This window comes from Lepisma saccharinum, chromosome 7, assembly GCF_977018435.1.
Source record: "Lepisma saccharinum chromosome 7, izLepSacc3.1, whole genome shotgun sequence".
NCBI lineage: Eukaryota > Metazoa > Arthropoda > Insecta > Zygentoma > Lepismatidae > Lepisma > Lepisma saccharinum.
The window spans coordinates 75,566,683-75,585,188 of NC_139235.1; the positions used below are offsets into that span (position 1 = coordinate 75,566,683).

General features: G+C 38.3%; 1 long non-coding RNA gene across 1 annotated transcript; it reads right to left on the bottom strand.

The window, feature by feature from the left end:
* Positions 1 to 49: 49 nt before the first annotated feature.
* Positions 50 to 18,151, bottom strand: LOC145990266 (uncharacterized). The gene is made up of 5 exons (XR_014441956.1): positions 18,129 to 18,151; positions 14,598 to 14,743; positions 11,910 to 12,030; positions 11,220 to 11,361; positions 50 to 157 (listed from the first exon to the last, which is right to left on the bottom strand). It is a non-coding gene; the product is annotated as an uncharacterized LOC145990266 (long non-coding RNA).
* Positions 18,152 to 18,506: the final 355 nt, after the last annotated feature.

Genomic DNA, 18,506 nt, shown 5'->3' on the forward strand with positions numbered 1-18,506 from the left:
GAAAGTAAAGCATAAACACTTAGGTATTTTAAAAGCATTTATTTGACATCTCGTTGTCTTGACAAGTACGTCACACTTCTTGTTGTCTTGATAAGAACATCTTGTTGTAAGTCCAGATTTCGGCTTTCGAGGATGACTTCTGTTGTGAGAAAGAATTCTGAAAGAATAACAATTGAAGTGTATTAAATTACATTCAGCGTGTATTGAAATCAGCAATCAACTGTAAGGAAGTAGTTTCTAATCACAAAATAGTGTTCTAGGGCATAGAGGCTGGAGATATATACAACCGTACATATCTATAGTAAAAAATATATATACTATATTCCCTTTGATGCTGGGTACAACCTAAGTTTCCATAGGTTTACTACTTGGCTCGCCTACTAAGTATGCGTGTCTAATTCTGGCAAAAGGTTAGGAAACTTGATAACTGCAATAGCTACTGCCGGACCCTGTAGCCGAGTGGATTGTAGTCTAGCTGCACACGCGGCCGCGTGCAGATCGTGTTTTCGCGTTCGCTGTTTTCCGTGTGGCAGGTAAGGCAAAATACTCTTGAGTTGAATTGAGCAAGCACTGTTTTGGAGTACGTACATGCTAATTGAGAAAGACTAGAAGGAATACAAACATGCCGGTACAGAGACAAAATACGCTGAAATTTATTTTTCGTAGTGTAAAATCTAGACCTACTTCGCTGGATTTACATAAGTGGTTTCGTAACACGTAAGGTGTGACATCGAACCAAGTTCAAAGCTTTGAAATTGATTACTATCGAAACTGTGTATTTGTGAAATTTGTAACGAGAGTTGTGGGTGAACGATTAATAAATGATTATGGAGCCTGAAGTGCCCTATTATGATGCAGACGGACTGCATAAAATAGATGTGGAATGGGCAGACCAGCAGAGTGTTTTTGTAAGTGTGCATGTAGTGCCAGACGAATTAAGCCACGTTGCGATTCGTAATGTAATTAGTGAATACGGTGAAGTGCTGAACGTAAAGGAAGAGAAGTATTCAGAAGAACATATTTATAGAACACGAACGGGGCGCATTGTGTTTAAAATGGCCCTGCGGAAAGCAATCCCTTTGCACATTACCATACAAGGAGACAGGTACTGGGTAACTTATTCTGGTCAAGATTTGGAGGGACACAACTTCTCAGAAAAGGACAAGCGATCCAGACCACGATTCGTCCCGCCAATAAGCAAGAAGAAAAAAACCGGGGGAGCTCTGCCTCAACATCCACAGGTACCTGGGGAGCCCTGAGTCAACATCCACGGGTATCTGCACTAACAGAAGAAAGGAAGGAGTGACCACCTCTAGTGTAGGATCCAAAGTTATTTGTCGTGTGCGTCATAGAAAAAAAGAAGAAAAATACTGCAGGTGTACATTCTACAATATTTCCTCGAGAGAGTGGAGTAGATACTGACAACACTAATCTAGATTATAAACAGGTTACTTAGAAACAAATTTAGGCAATGTACCTAAAGGTAACAGTGCTAATACTCGTAGTACTAAATTTTCCCCAAACTGATTTCGTGGACAGAGTAGTAATGTTGAGGAGGTTAAGTAATTTTTAATGATTGTGGTTATACGAAGGGCTTTTGATAGGGGACTGATAGGTATGATAGAGTGATCGAGTCATTTTTTTATATAAGTTCCTTTTTTTTTTTTTTTTTTTTTGAAAAAGATCAACGATTTGTACCACTCTGTTCCATTTCCTTGATGTGGTACTTTTTTCATCTATCGGTCTTATTTTATTGTGGTGTAAATGTCGGGTATAATGGTTACAAGGAGAGCCTTGGCAATAAGGGGGATACAGCGTCCCTGATAACATGTAGGACGATTACAATAGATATGTTTACAACTCCGAATAGGCACGATTAACATTAACAAACTCCAAAACAGGAATAAACAAGAGGCGTTGGGTGACTTTTTTTTATCCAGTCGTCTCTCGATATAGCCCTCCTCCAGGAAGTTCAAGTGAAAAATTTTGAGCTGCCCCCATCTATAGTAGTGTATAATAATGCAAATTGTCAGGCAACGGGTACTGCCCTTCTCGTGAAAAACACTGTGCCAATCACTAACGTTGTGTGTCACCCTAACGGGAGAATTATATGTGCGAAAGTGGCAAATGTTTGGATATGCAATATATATGTCCCATCAGGTACAAATCAGAGACCACAGAGGAACATTTTTTTTTTTTTTGCGACAGATGTGGCGGCTAAACTGCAAGGTGTAAAGGAACATATCATTTGTGGCGGCGACTTCTATTGCGTCTTGCTTCCACAAGATCAACGTCCTGGTTATGCAACATCTAATTCCCTCCAAAAATTGGTGTCTGGTTTTAAATTGGTGGACTTTTGGACAGAGAAATATTTTGATAAGCAGGGGTATACTTATATTAGAGACGATTGTGCGTCCCGCCTGGACCGGTTCTATGTTACCCCGGCACTGAGTCAGAAAGTTACTTCGATTTCTCTCACCCCTACATGTTTTTCGGACACCTGGCAGTGATAATGGCAATTAACATTGATCTTCCCTTAGTGCCTAGGGGATATGGGTATTGGAAACTGAATACGTACATCCTGTCTGATGATGAATTTAAACGAGCATTTCATGAGCAGGGGAGACTTCAGGAGGCGCATCGCCTTCGACATACTGACATCTTTCGTTGGTGGGATGAAATTCTAAAACCGGCAGTTAAACGTTTCTGTATATCATTTTGTAAAGAGAGGTCTCGTGACTGGAATAATAAATATCACTTTTATTATCGTGAATTAATAGAAGAAGCATCGGCAGGACGACCGGTTCATACGGAAATTAAACGTATGCAAGCAATATTCTTAAACATGACCGCCCACAAATGGGTGCAAAAATTCGAAGTAGACTCCCTCAGTTTGACCCTGAAGAAGCTGTGTCGATTAGTCACGTGATACAAGAACGACAAAATGCACAACGGAAACTCATTACTGAACTCGCAGATGGAGCGGGTAATAAAATCATAGCACCTAAGGACATACAACGTATACAATATATGAGCATTTTGTTAGGATGTTTTCGCAGCACCAACCTGCCAATTGAAATTATGATTCTGTTGTTGATGCAGTTACGGAAGTACTTTCCAATGATGATAGAACTAAGCTTGATGAGGATTTCACATTCTAAGAGGTATATAAAGCGGTGAAAGCGGCAAAGCCTTTCTCCGCCCCTGGTGTGGATGGGCTTCCTACATGCTTCTTTCAAACATTTTGGACGCTAGAGGGACCGACTTTAACTGACTGGGTCAACGCGGCCTTTCAGTAACATAAAATGGGCAACACTTCCAAGACAGATATTACTCGCGATTAAAATTAACTGATATGCCATCTGGTGGGACTTTCAGGAACTAGTCTAAGTAGGATACGTTGTGTTGAAGTCGTTTAAAGCATGGGGAATATGCGAAAGAGTAAGGTCTACTGTTCAGGTTTTTTTGTGCTCTAAATCGTTTTATAGCTCAGGACAAATGAAAATTTATCATGTGTTTCCACCCCGTGGAATCAACAAAATGAAATTTGTAAATAAATCAGGGAAAACGTAATTGATTGCACAAGATTCTGGCATGGGGAATGACACTGTAATTCGGCAAGGAAATTACGAAGAATGCATAAGTCTGCTCACTTTATTTTTCGAGAGATAAATATTATATTGTCATGAAAGTAAAATTTTAAATTGTACTTTATAAACAAAACTTTTTCTTTTTGAAAAAGTCATGAAGTGTCTTACCACGGGCGTGGTTTTACCCAATGCATCCATGTATTATGTATGTGTGAAATTTGGAACAGGTTCAAGTCGAGGGAAGATGAAAATAGTTTGAGAATGAATTAATGTCAAATGTAAACAGAAAATGAAAATGGACATGCTAATGTTGCTCTTTCATTCAGTACGATGTCCTTTTTTAGTGAGGGTTTGCCCCAGTAAGATATTTTAGCAGTTCATAATGATCAACATGCAGAGATATACGTGTGACGTACCACAAACTTCGATTATAAGCAATGCATTAGTGAACACATCTTGATACATACACACACATATCTTATAAATAAGAACAATGCCACAATAAAGAAGGTAAAGCGAGTAGAGAAAATAAAGAAAATGGAATTGACATTAGTGTTCGCGGTTCAGTGACTCATGTCCACATTCAGTGGTCAGCTAGTTGCTTTTGGATGGCTACACCATTTGCATAGACTAGATTTGAATCCTGAGGAAGGCATGTGTGTTGAGTTTGTGTCCGTATGTACTTCATCTTCATCGTCGCAATAACCTCAGAAAAGAAAAATACGACGTAAAATAACAAAAAAGTACGTCATTTGCCCCATTTAAAAAAAACAAAAACTATAGTATAGAATTCTCGGTTATCTCTGTCTGTAACCTTTTTTGAGAAATAGCCGTACTACATACTTAGCTCACTTTACCTAACTGTGTAGCTTTATTAAATAATTGGTTGGTTGAGTTGGTGTTTCAAGTCCACTTTGTGCACAGTAAGGCTAATCGGGACTGGACCTACTATGTGCCTCCACCGGGTATCGAGTCTGGGACCCCTTGATTAAAAGGCGACGACGCTACCACTGCGCCATCTGGGAGGCCCTTTATTAAAGAATTGTTACATACGTTTGCCACTAGATGGCTTTCGATATGGGCGTGGCTACGAAGTACAAGGAAAGTCGGAGAAGAGGGAGCCTCCGGAAGAAAATCACCCCTCGAGGTTATCTGTTATAGTAGTGTTTAATATTTTAAAGTTTTTTTGTGTCCTCTAAAAATTTTAAAGTTGAATGACTGTAAAGGTCATGCAATAAGATGTTAGTCATACTGATTCCAAAACTTGAATCTTTAGCTATAAAGGGAATATTTATAGAATTTAAATGTTTGTCTGTGCTTTTTAGAAGATTTTGACATCTAGATTGTAAATAGTTTTGAATACCGTCTCTTGCTTGAAAACTGCACGTGGCAGAAACAACGTGTCGCTTTTGAAGTGGATTTCTACACAATATGTTCTGGGCCATTGACTGTGGCGATGGAGTGGTTAGTGTAATGCGTTCTGAAGACAGAGTTCTTAGGTTCGGATTCTGTGCAAGGTATGAGTGCAGTGGCGCCATGGGCTGAGCTCGTAGATTTGCTTTATTTTTATGGGATAGTATATGTCGTAATTAGGCTGAGGTTTTGCCCTGAAATGCCGCTCTTGATCCTTTGCTAGGAAAATGTAGGCTTTTACATTTAAAAATAGTTTCAGGTCATTCTGAAAGGAATACGTGAATTTTACAGTTGGTGTTTTCGCATACTGTCTATTTCGAAAATAATTGCCTACTTGAGTACCTAAAATGAGAAAGTGATGAAAAATCAGTTTAATATCTACATATTCTGGTTGGATTTTGAGTCTCTATTCCTCCTTTCAACCCATGTCCATCAACTTTATCACTCTTTGCTATAAATAAAAAGAAAAAAAGAGTGCGTTATATATCACATGGTGCGTTAGTTTGTAACAGCCAATCAGAGTGCACTGTAGTTGAAGGACAATGCATCTGCAACAACTAATCATATTGCATCACATCACCTTAAAGCTCTAACCCCTCATTCATTAGAGAGATTGTGTGCAATAGATGCAGTGCTCTTTTGCCTGACAATTTGGGATTTGTGTTTATCGATTCTCATCCTAGTTGTAAGCCATTTCCTACCTTACTTTCTTAACAATATAACGACGGATACATTGGTTTGGTTTGGTTTGAGTTGCTGTTTTAAGTCCACATTATGCACAGTAAGGCTAATCGGGACTGGACCTACAGTTTAAAGTGGGATCCGAACCACTTGTACCTCCACCGGGTATCGAACCCGAGACCCCTAGATTACAAGGCAATAGCGCTACCACTGCGCCATGGGGGAGGCCCGACGGATGCATAAATGATATAGGACACGGAATAGCATCACATTGGAGACGTAACACATTATTAAGTATTTTCATAACACTAATAAGTAAATAAGTTGTGAGATTTATTTAAGTGTATGTTGAAAAACATGTTCTTTTAAGAGCGAGGACTTTATTTCTAAAATGAAATATTAAACAGGCACATTATTTTTTGGGCTCGAGCCCCAGAGACCCATATAAGTTGTCGCCATTGTATTGTGTCTATCCTATCATTCACCTTGTTTGTTGTTATTCGACTGAGGAAGTAAAAAAGGGGGCAGTAAATTATATAGAATAGAGTGGTCTGAGACTGTTGCCATCTTTTGAATGGCTTTCTGATTGTGGGCCATGAGTAACTGGATGAATACTGAAAAGAGAAAAAAAATAATGGAAAGGAGATAGAACTGCTTCCAGGCGACAGAAGACTGAGCAGTGTGAAGTGTAGAGAAGCGAGTCATGCGAGTTTCCATGTAACCACTAAAATCCCTGCCTACAACCCTTCCCCTACGGAATTACAACTACGAAGGGAGAAGGGGTTGCCTCGCCCGCCTCTCACAAACGCCAACAGAGGAGAAGCTTTTACCCACGCCCACTAGCCCATCACACCACCCCGGTACCGAGACCAAGATCTCCGGAACGCCCATTCAAACGCGGCCCGTCAAAGGGTGGAAGTATGAAGTTTTCACCAACGACTGCATTTTCAGCAACCCGCTGCTGCCTACGTCCCTCCTGGCCTGGGTTACATCCCCCACGTACCATTCACCCCTCCGCAGTGCTGGTTCCTCGCCCCTTTTAACCCTCCCCACCCTACTCTTTTCCCCTAACCCCTAGTCGACCCTTAAGAAATGTACTCCAGTTTTTCCTTGGCCCAATAACTGGCCTCTTGTCGGGGGAGGGTTTTCTAAATTTAGACAACGTGTGTGGCAGTTTTTTTTATTAACCTGCAAGAGATAGATAGCATTCATTTTATCCATGTTTGTGGAAGACTGAAAAATAATGTAAATCAGCAGTTTGAAATTTGAGAATTTCTTAAAACTATCCATTTTGCCACCTCCCCTTTTTACCTCCTCTTTGACGCTTCATCACCTATTTCCTTAATTTTCTTTTATATTTTGTTAAAAATTGGACAAAAAAATGAACGATTTTCACTTCTTGAGCAGCTACATAAAATCATATAGTCTCCTTTTTTATAGTAGAACGAGAGCTATAAAATGGTATAATATAATCATTGCAGCCCCAATAGGTCCCAAGATAATGTAGCAAAACCAACAAATTTCGATAAAACCTTTTCGGCAGAACCACAGTTCTCTATGCGGTCCACGCGCATTATATTCAGAAGCCGCAGACAAACGAAAGCTCTGAATAAAGGCGTTTTATCATCGCCTATTTGAAAATATTTTCAGAACGTTCTTTTTTCCCTTCCCGACCATGATTTTGCACCTTAAAATCCTTTCCCTATTCATCACTTATTGGCTCAACTAGTATTCTTCATCATGCAGATTTCCCTTTAATATATGATTCCTTACCTTTCGTCTGGAATTTCTTAGATTTTACTAAAATTTTATGAAATATCTTCATTTATTCATTCTTAAAAATTATTACAATTATTCTTTTACAGTAAAGTCTGAATCACACGGAACTGGATATCCAGTAGGAATGTTCTAGTTCAGTGTTCCGCAACCTTTTTTTACTCACGGCACACCCCAGATGGACCTAGACTCAACACGGCACACCAAAATGTCTGTCCCCTCAAAATCATATGAATCTTTATATAATTACGAAATATTACGTCGTTATGTAATCAATTATTATTATTATCATTGTTATTATTATTATTATAAAACATGAATAGACATGCATTTATTAACAATTTATTAACTTTAATTCACTACACATTTCTAATACGAATTTTAAAGTAAATAACTCTACTCAAACCTTCAATGTGATACTTGAGCCTGCTTAGCTGCACACAGACGGCTGATTCGTGGCGGAATCGTTGACAAAGCAAGCCTCATTTCTTCATCGATGGATTTGAATCTCTCTCTCTTTGATGTTTTAATTGCAGTCAACGTCGAGAAGCCCAGTTCACACAAATAAGTAGTTGAAAATGGTAATAACACATTAACTGCTATCTCGGAGATAGCCGGGTATTCACTGCTTATTGACAACCAAAATGTATCCAAAGGCACTTCGAAAAATTTTAATTTCAATGTTCTGTCTGCTTTCAAATCTGCCAGTTTCTCTTGTAAGCGTAAATTTTTCGGAAGATATTTCGAATCCATACTGAATGGATCACGAACCCAGTCAAAATCTTCAACGCTCTCTCCAAAATATTTTTTGAAAGTCTGCTTCAAGAATACTAAACGCTTCAATTTACTGGGAACCATAGCAGCATTACTGAGTTTTTCACCACACACAACACACTCAGGGATTGGGCATGTTTTGTCACCACACCAAAAAAACGCGTAAGATAAATAGTTATCACTATATTGCCGGTGAACTACTTTCTGTTTCTTTTTTTCGGGTTCGATGGTTTCACTACTTGCACTCGAGGACGGACCACTCCGTACAAGGAACTTATCCATATCGAAAAAAGAAAATAGTAAGACTGGTGTAGCAATCCAATATTCGCACTACTGCAGAGCACAGCTGTGATAGAACTGAACTGAAATACTGTAATTGTTGTCTGACAATGTATAGGTCCTTCGGCGAAGGAAAAGAGCAATAAAGTTTAAGAAGCGCCGACAAACAGGCACAAAACAGCCAGCCGTACACAAAAGATGCAGTGTTACAAACAAATAACTCGCTTGGTATGATTGGTGCGGGCCGCTAAAAGGCTTGCTAAAAGTCTTACGCGGCTTTCTTTGCGGTGAACACAAAGCTTGCCGCCTGTAACCCACCAAACCGGCCCAATATTACAGGCGAGAATACATATAAGATGAGCAAACTATAACAATATTGAGTAAATAAATTACATTTAATTTCTATGAAAATATAACAGTTATCAGCAAGAATAAACAAGCACCTTCTTACTTAAAATCGACAATTAATTTCTTACAATATTACAATATTAGGTAAAAGTTCGCGTCACACCTTTCACCTTGTGACGGCACACTAGTGTTGCGGAACACTGTTCTAGTTGACGCTGGACTAGCTACCCATTTGCTAGTTTTCGCCTCACACGGTACTTGTTACACCGTACTTGTTGATAGTCTTTCGTTCCCATAATGGCGGCCGCGCGAGATGTAAACAACGTATCACTTCACACTTTTAAAATACGATAACTATTTAACCGAGAGGAATATCGCTTCGTATTAAATGGTTTTAGGTAGAGAAGAATGGCGCTGATAAAATACATACTTTACAACGTTTACTAAACACGTATGGAATAATATTTTAACTTTTTCAATTGTAAACACTCACCATAGACGGTGTAACTCGACATACCTTTCGTGCTGTATGCACTCGGAAACCACAGACAAAAAAACGCTACTTTGCAAACTCACAGATTATTTTCACATGGCCAAACTTTGCTCTGATTGGCTGTTGCACAGAATCTAGTCGAAGAAAGTTAGTAGCAATTAGAACATGTCCTATTCCTCAAAACCAGTCAAGCAGTCATCTAGGCGGCCATGATTTCTACCTAAGCCCCGCGACAGGTTAAGTTTGCAGCAACTTTCTCATATTTAGGCCCCAAACGTGTGCGCATAATATAGTTCCGCTGCAATACTGTCGATTATCTCACTGTCTGTGATATGAACAGTTCGGCGGTTGGGGCAAGACCTGCACGGGAGATGCTCAGCCCCGTTCCCGCGTGGATTAATACATGAGACCTGCTGCAAAGTTAGCCTGTCGCGAGGCTTAGAAAGTCAGTTCAGCGCCAACTAGGGCATTCCTACTAGAAATCCAGTTCCGTGTGATAGGGGCTTAAATTAGAAACAAAATAAGTTGGGACATCTCTTCCCACATGAAATTAATGGGGCCCCTCTCCATTCTCTCAAACGTTGCATTTGTTCCTTTGTCTAATAAGAGATGCCTCGCTCTGTCGTGCTCATTGAAACGACGACATGCGTTGATATCGTAGGAAGAAATTTCAAAATGAAGCTAAATTAACCATTACTTTAGAAGTGTAACTGTAAATAAAACGTTCATCTTTTACTCTTGAGGTAGAAAAGTGATGCAACTTATCTCTTGCCTCAGTAATTTAAAAAGATAAAACATGCGCCAACTCAGATTCCACACGCGATAACGTTCAGGCTGAACTCGAGATCAACGATTAACTTTTAGTTTAAAAACCCCAAAATTTCAAAAACAAATTATTCAAGGATCCATTTAAACATCTGTGACTGTTCTCACTCGTACTCAAGCTGTAGCTACTTGGAACACAGTTTGCGATAAATGAAGATATTTCGAAAGATTGATTGATTTAGTTTATTTTACTTCGCGTTTTGTGCCTCTTGGCTAATTTGCGAAGATGGGGATGAGTGATGAAATGATGAAATTGATGAATGGACATTCACAAACAACCAAGCCCGACCGGGATTCGAACCCGGGACCCTTGGCGTTGCAGCGCAATGTGCTAACCACTTTTTTTTTTTTTTTTTTTTTTTTTTTAAAGGAAAGCCCCTATGCGGAAGCTTCCCCCATCACACTTCATTCACTCATATCATTTCATTCATATTTCAATTTCAAGACTTTTCAGGACAGACAATCACAAACATCCATGGCCGAGCCGGGAATCGAACCCGGGACCCCTGGCGTCGTAGCGCGATGTGTTAACCACTCCGCCACAGGGGCCGCCTACCACTCGGCCACAGGGTCGGGCATATTTCGAAAGAAAACCGCACAACTATTCAATTGAATGCTCTACAATGAATTCTAAACATATGTATTTTTTTCTTGTTACCATTTGGTATATCGTAGCGTAGCGGGTTTTCAAAATTAGAGGAATTTGCATGACTGATTCCATAAGTCAAGGGATGTCTCAACAAAAATGTCTCTATAATATTATATGAGAAATTTGTTGGGTCGTTGTATTAAAATTTTGCATTTCGTACATAAACGTTTAAAATATAGCGAAGAGAATTACTTGTCAACGAAACAAATGCAAGCAATGAAAAAAATTTCTGTTGATGTCCTCAGCATGTCTTTTAATTCTTTTTAATACACCATATCTAATCTGCTGTATTTCACAAAATTATTGAACATGTTAACACTAAGCTTGCTGCAAAATCAACAGTAAACTAAATTTGCAATTTTAGAGAGAATATGGAGTAAATTGTACTTACCAACCATTTATGACTTTTCTTCTCGCAACATGCAACACTTGGAGTCTGACTGTCTTCACAGTGCCAACTGACTGTCACGGTGCCCACTGACTGTCGTCACAGTGTCCATTGACTGTCGTTCATGAGTCAGTCGTCCATGCCTCTGAAAAGTACAAGGTGAAACACATACAACCAAATACTGTAATGTTATTTAGTAACAACTGAAGCCAAATGTAAATAGAAGTAACATCAGTGAGACCAGAGGGGCAACTCAGGCACTCGCCCGAGGTCCCGCGCTACAGTGAACCCCGCTTTAGATATAGGGTAAGCGGGGGGAATTGGGAGGTATGTTTTTAAAACGAAGCTGTGATACTTGTTTTAAGACGTTGGACCCAATTTATTATCTTGAGAACATTCAATTACCATCTCTTAAACACACTTTAATTTTTTTACCTCCTTATTTTATGCATTAAAAAAATTAGAAAGTAATTTACAACCCAATTACCCCCATGAGGGTAATTTCGAGGTATACCTAAGAACTAACAAGATATTAGGGCACTACTTTACTATAGGTGAGACACCTATAAATCATTTATTTCGCACTTTTTTACATTGCTAACGTACTATTCTGCATTGCGGAACATTTCTTTATGTGAAATAATGAATTTCTAACGAAAATAATGTCTATTTGTTACATTAACGAATACTTACTGTTCTTCCTTATTTCCACACACAATATGGCGATAGCTTACCCGTTCATCGCGCGTTGTGCCAGTGTTTTGTCGATTTGGAGTGTGCATGCAGTGTTGCAACCTTGTTCACCGAAAAATACCTAAATTTAAAAATAAAATATAAACACTTCACGAAATTTTTTAAAGTTCAATTTTTGACATAAAGAGTTATTATGAAACCATTGACGTTAGCCCCAAAAACCCTTAGTGTTGCCCACGAGACGAGACTTTGGCCTGTCTCGTCTCGTGGAGTCTCTTGGAAATGCTGTCTCGTCTCAAAAATATTCGTTTGTCTTATGGCACATGGTCAATCTCGTCTCGTCTCGAATTTTTAAAAGCCTGTCCCGTCTCGTCCCGTGGGCAACACTAAAAACCATCCACGGGTAGCCGCACAAACCATCCACGGGTAGCTTCAAAAACCATTGACGATAGCCCCACGAACCATCACGGGGTTAGGCCTGTTGGGTTAGGTTCCATTAGCACTCATTTCGTTCAATTTAGCATATACGGACAACATCGGTTTTTATCGATAAAAGAAAATACAAGGAATTCTTTTGAATTTTAACTTTCCACGTTCTGCATTCCACTTCTTTCTTCAAGATTCCGTGTTGAATTACAAATTCCACGGCATCTTCCACACCCGGCAACAACTTCACGACGCATCCTCGACACGTCATCTTGTGGCGATAACACGGCGTGGTTTGAAACACTGACTACGGGGTTTAAGTTATCTAACACACGGAACATTGTGCTCTCGTGCAGAAAGCAAATGGCGGCAGCAGCAATAGCGCGTCGGAAATAGATTTTCGTAGAAAACCACATGCATTCGCATTAAAATGGATCAAAACTACATTCCCGAACTTCAACAACGCTACAGAAAATGTTTTTCGTAAGTACTTTCTCCTGTAAATTTGAAGAAATCCGTCTCACCTATAGTAAAGTGTTACCGATATTAGTGCTACAGTCTGTGGAAAAAAGGGTGTTAAAAAAAGAAAGTAAAAACTACATTTTACACTCAGTTTTAATAGAAGAAAAAAATTAAATGTATATTTTTAAATTACATTTTTTTTATGAAAACTTCGCAATTTTCTTAAAACTAAATAAAACAATATTATCTCAGTATTCTAGGGCTTTGAAAAACCTACTGCTTACAGTTTATATATGTAGGTAAATGATAATACATACACTAAATTTTTTGGTACAACTTAGAATTTTTTAGAATATCTCAAAACTTTGAAAAACATGTGGGTAATTGGGAGGTAGTTTGCTCCCCTTCTTAAACCCCTCCTTTAAAGTGCATGTATTAAGATTTTTAAAAATGCTTCATACTCCTTGGAGTATATTTACTTGTTTTAAGGCTAAAAATCAAACAATTCCCACTTGACAAAAGATCAGTCTTTCATTTAGTTAAGGCAGGACAAACATAGTTTTTCACTTTTAAAGTCAGAAAAGTTCAGTAGTCGAAACAATTATTTTTTACTCGCTAGAGAATTGAAGCAAAATGCTGAAAATAATACAATTAGTGCCCAGTGAATGAGGCTATCATTCTATGTACTAGTTATTGTTTTATGACAATACAGGAAATTAACCTATCCGCTTACCATTTAAATGCCAATTTTTTTGCCATGAAATACCATTTAAATTTGGCTATCTCCCGTGAAGGTTGCACAGCAAGACAAGATGTCAAATATTGTTTAAACTATCCAAGCAATTTAAGTGAAAATTTTATATATTGAAGTGGAAGTATAGTAATAAGTATGCACATATGCAGTTTACTTGAAAGATAATTAGAAACTCACCTAATAAATTTGATCACACACATCTTTGCATTCCATTTCCATTCCTCAACCTTTTATATTTTTCCTGCCACAGCCACCTCTTCCTCACTTTCACTACATTCTTCAATTTCAATAACATAAAATGAACCCCCGTGTTCATCTCCCGTTCCAAAATCCACATTTTCCTCTTCATCGCTATCGAAAAGCAACTTTTCAATTGCAGAATCATCTACAACATTCTTAAGCAACATGTTTGCAAGACGTAACAATTGAAGGTTTGTTTACATGAGAAATTACTGAACAAAACACGCTTGAAATGGTATGAAAAACTTAGCAGCACAAACATACACGTCATAGATTTGAAAGATCATACAACCTCTGCCATCTATTGAATGAAAAAGGAACTACGTGATGAAAATCAGGAACCCGTCGATTCGACGACTAGGTACAGGAAGGAAACGTCCAGTCAGGCCGTCGATTCGACGACTAGGTAAGCGGATGGGTTAATAGAAATAAAATAACATGATACCACCCAGTTAACCCACCCACCCAATTTCCCCCGCTTACCCTAAAAGTTAGTTGTTTGTGTGCGATTTATCACGAATTTAGAGGAGGTTAGTGCTTCCCACCTTGGTGTCATATCTAGATCTTTATTTTCATAGCTAGAAGCACCATTCTACTGTTGAGGCCATCATGCATTCGTAGTAATGCAAGTGAATATTCGCACCCAAAAGTATCTCGGGAATCCCTGGTGCGTGAGCGAACGAAAGCAAGTCTCTGCGCAAGTAGTAACTCAAGAGGGCTCGATCAATAAACGCGTGAGAGGGAAAGGGATTGCGTGGAGGAGAAGAGCGACTGCAGCTAACATTTTCATTGATATCATAGTTTACCTGCTTCTAACAAGGCACTCCTCTTGGCAGGTGCTGTCGCTGGGATGTCTTCCTCCATGTTGCCTTCTTTGACCTCTTAGCTCGGATAGGAAGTCGAATTTAGTTACATCATCCAGCATTTCTCGGTTGGTGAAGTGTGACAATGCCTGTGAAATAGAAATGGAATTTCGTGTACAATTCAATTCGTTCCCTGCCCTTCCAGTAACAACTGATATGTAAAGCTAATTAAGAGTTTGTTTCTTTATCCTCAAATACGCTAGTTGAACTGTGAAGTAAGGATCGAACCAATGCACTGTGTCTTCGCCAAGAATCGTATCCGTTGTCTTGATTACAGAGGACATCTTTTTACTACTATGTTGAAATTCATCCTATGTTATGATAATTGATAGGCTAAATGTATTTGTGAAACTACCTTCTGTAATAGGAGTTTATCTCTGTTGATGGCAGCAACTAATTAAATAAATATTTTAATATTCATTTCATCAAAAGTTTGTCTTGTTTTTATGTGTAAGTAATGTTAATAGATTTGACGTCATTGTCAAAATTAACGAAGCTTAAAGCAAAGAGTAGTAAAAACGTACTTTCACACAGTATACAGCGCTCGAAAAATTTATGTAATAAGTTTATGTTCTTCCTTTACAAGCCTAACAAACATGTCTTAATTTATATCTTTATGGAAATATTCATGGAGGTACTAATATTATGTGTTGCTGTTAAAGAAAATGAAAATCAACAGATATTTAGTTCATCACTAATTAGCTCAGTCAAAGTGGCTGTCCCTTATTAATAATAATATGTATTGATTTAGTGATTGAATTTTATAGTCGTGTCATGTTTCTGTGACGGCATTTACCATGCACCCCCTCATTATAACAAAATAAAATTCCTGATGCAAATGAAATTTCGAATACTTGAAGTTTACTGAGTGAACAAAAAACAAACCTGTTCAATTTCTATTATTATTATATAACCCTTACTTACATGTATTTTTCGTTGATTGAATTTTGAGATCTATTTTTTTTTTAGTTTCATGACAAAACAGCTTTTATTTTAAGATGATAAGTTCTATAGAAACAACATGCAAGTATTGTTGCCTTCTAAGAGTAACAGAGTTCAGATCAACCCCGACCTATCTCCAAGGGAACCAAGAATTAGTGACACTGTTTGTTGTGAGAAATGACGTGCAGTGGGCTGCATAAGCATTACCAAGCAAATTGTCCATTACCATGCTTATTTTATGTTTTAGCCAATGAGAGCTTCAAGAATTTAAACAAAGTATCAGACAGGCTGCTCACAACCTACACCAGTATACATAAACATATATTCCTTAAAAACTCATAGGATTCAAGCGAAATTAATAAAAATAGCCATGGACAATTTACCAAGTAATACTTGTGCATCCCTATGTACTCTTCGCGACACCTTATTGTACGCCCTGAAAAAATTCAGTCCTGAATTCGTAAATTTTGCAACATAGCACTTCAGAGCCAACTTGCAACAGTTCTTCTTTCTAAATAAAAAAGGTTCTTGTGAATTTTCATTTTTTCACATTCCATGATGGCAGAAACCCTAAACTAGTAATACAATACATAATTAATTAAACAAAACTCGTAAGTAGATATGAGAGTGCTGAATTTATTTTTACGGTTCTTCGTTCTGAAATTGAAGGTAGGGAAATTCATGTACAGTTTGAAACACTGAACAGAACCTGTCCACCTGGAGGAAATTATAGACATGACATCATGTATGTATTGGCTTCTTTAAACTGGTAGCTAAGTTTATCGTGATCTACTTGGAGTAGAGATAGCGTGATTGTTCATAAAGAGGGTGGGGTACCGGGTTCGATACCCGGTGGAGGCACATAGTGGTTCGGATCCCACTTTATACTGTAGGTCCAGTCCCGATTAGCCTTACTGTGCATAAAGTGGACTTAAATCACCAAATCAACCAACCATAAAGAGGGTGATCGTAGGTTCGATTCTCTATGGAAGTGTTGCCCACGGGACGAGACGGTACAGGCTTTTAAAAATTCGAGACGAGACGAGATTGATCATGTGTCCCGAGACAAACGAATATTTTCGAGACGAGACAGCATTTCCACGAGACGAGACAGGCCAAAGTCTCGTCTCGTGGGCAACACTAATGGAGGAATGACTTTTCTTTTTCAAGAGTATAGCGTTGGGCGTCAAGTTTATCCACCATGCTTGGAAATTAACTTTGGTCTGTGCATTTCACGAGGTGAAAGGAAACATTAAGAGGTGCCGCATTTGCTAAAGCTATTTCGATGGTAGGAGGCAATCATGTGTCACGTGGAATGCGCAGAATCAAGATAGGTAGAGGGTCTGGTCTGAGGGGGTGGTTCTGAATATTGCGAATTTAGTGGAAATATTGTTAATTCAAATACTTCGTTGAAATAAGACAAGTGTTTTGGATACAAAGCAGTGGCGAATTAACGATCATTCTCTGCTTTGCATATCGCATGAGTCTTGGTCGCAATAGGCATTTCCTTACGTGAATTGGTGATTTGCCATAAGTTTAAGACGCATCGGAAGATGGAGGTGAGAGTATTAACATCAGTCAGAAGGAACGGACATAACATAACCAATCTTAGCCATCCTTAAACATCCCCCTTCGTTACAGTACTGCACTACATTACTGCTTAACATAATTCTCTCAGTGTGTGTGTTAGTATATTGAAACGAAATAATGAACACTTTAGGTGTGCAGAACAATACAATACATATCTTAAATAACATTACATACAACATTCCGAATACATGCGATATGTGAATTGGTCATAATGTGTGTGTTAAGGAGAAAAAATGCGCAGAAGGGACATCTCTCGAAGTGTGCATCGGATTAACTTTTACAGTGTTCTAATACCAACGGCGTGGTTTCATCTAGGAAAAAATAGAGGAGAGGGTTGGATTTGAACCCGCGACCTTTCATGCTTGACGAAAAACAAGGATACCACGTTCTAACCAACTGCTCTACAAAAACCTACTGAGAACATGCAATTAAAAACATGTTGACGTGTGTGAAAGCATCCACTTTCTTGTGTTCCAAGCACATTTTTCTCCTCAAGTCGTGAAAATCATATTTTTTTGAGAACTGTTTGATATCATGCAGGGTATTGTGAATAAAATGTCGCATAAATTCCTCATAAATTTGCCTCTTTCTGCTCAAACTTGATGGCAATTTCCTTTAGGTGGAGAAAAGTCCTATTCAGTGTTTCAAACTTATCTAATTTCAAGTCGAGCACGCAGAATCGTAAAAATTCCTCAAGAATCCAATTTACTATTTCTGTTTGAGTGTGTGTGTTATATTAGCGGTGTATAGTTTCTAAGATCATGGAATGTGCGAAATTAGAAATTTTTCACAGCAGCTTTTTTCGTCTAGTTTAATGACCGACTCAAAGTTGGCTACCCTCAGCTGGCACTCAAGTGCAATGTTGCTACGTTTACAAATTGAGGACTTACAATTCTTTCTGGGCGGTCAATTAAGAATAATTATTATGTAAGCCATACTTACTTTCTTTTCCCTTGTTAATTGAATTTGCCAGTTAATTCTGCCATTCTTTGAGACATTTACAAGACAAGACAAGCTCTAAGAAACGGTTAACATGTGAACATTGTGTACGTACATTGTTGCAAGCCATCACAATGAATCGGGCAAAGGTATGAATCATTATTCTTTAAATAGTAAATTTTCACTTTCCATACACCTTAAATGCTACTTTGAGGTACATATTTTTTATATAGTTCATTAACTATATCGCAACAATGAAAAAGATTTTGCTGTTTTTGATAGAGATATTCTACAAAGGGATAGTATATATAATATGATATCCATTGTTTGTATTGAGTAAAGAGGTACAATATTATCCACAATATATTTGTGAAATAGGCT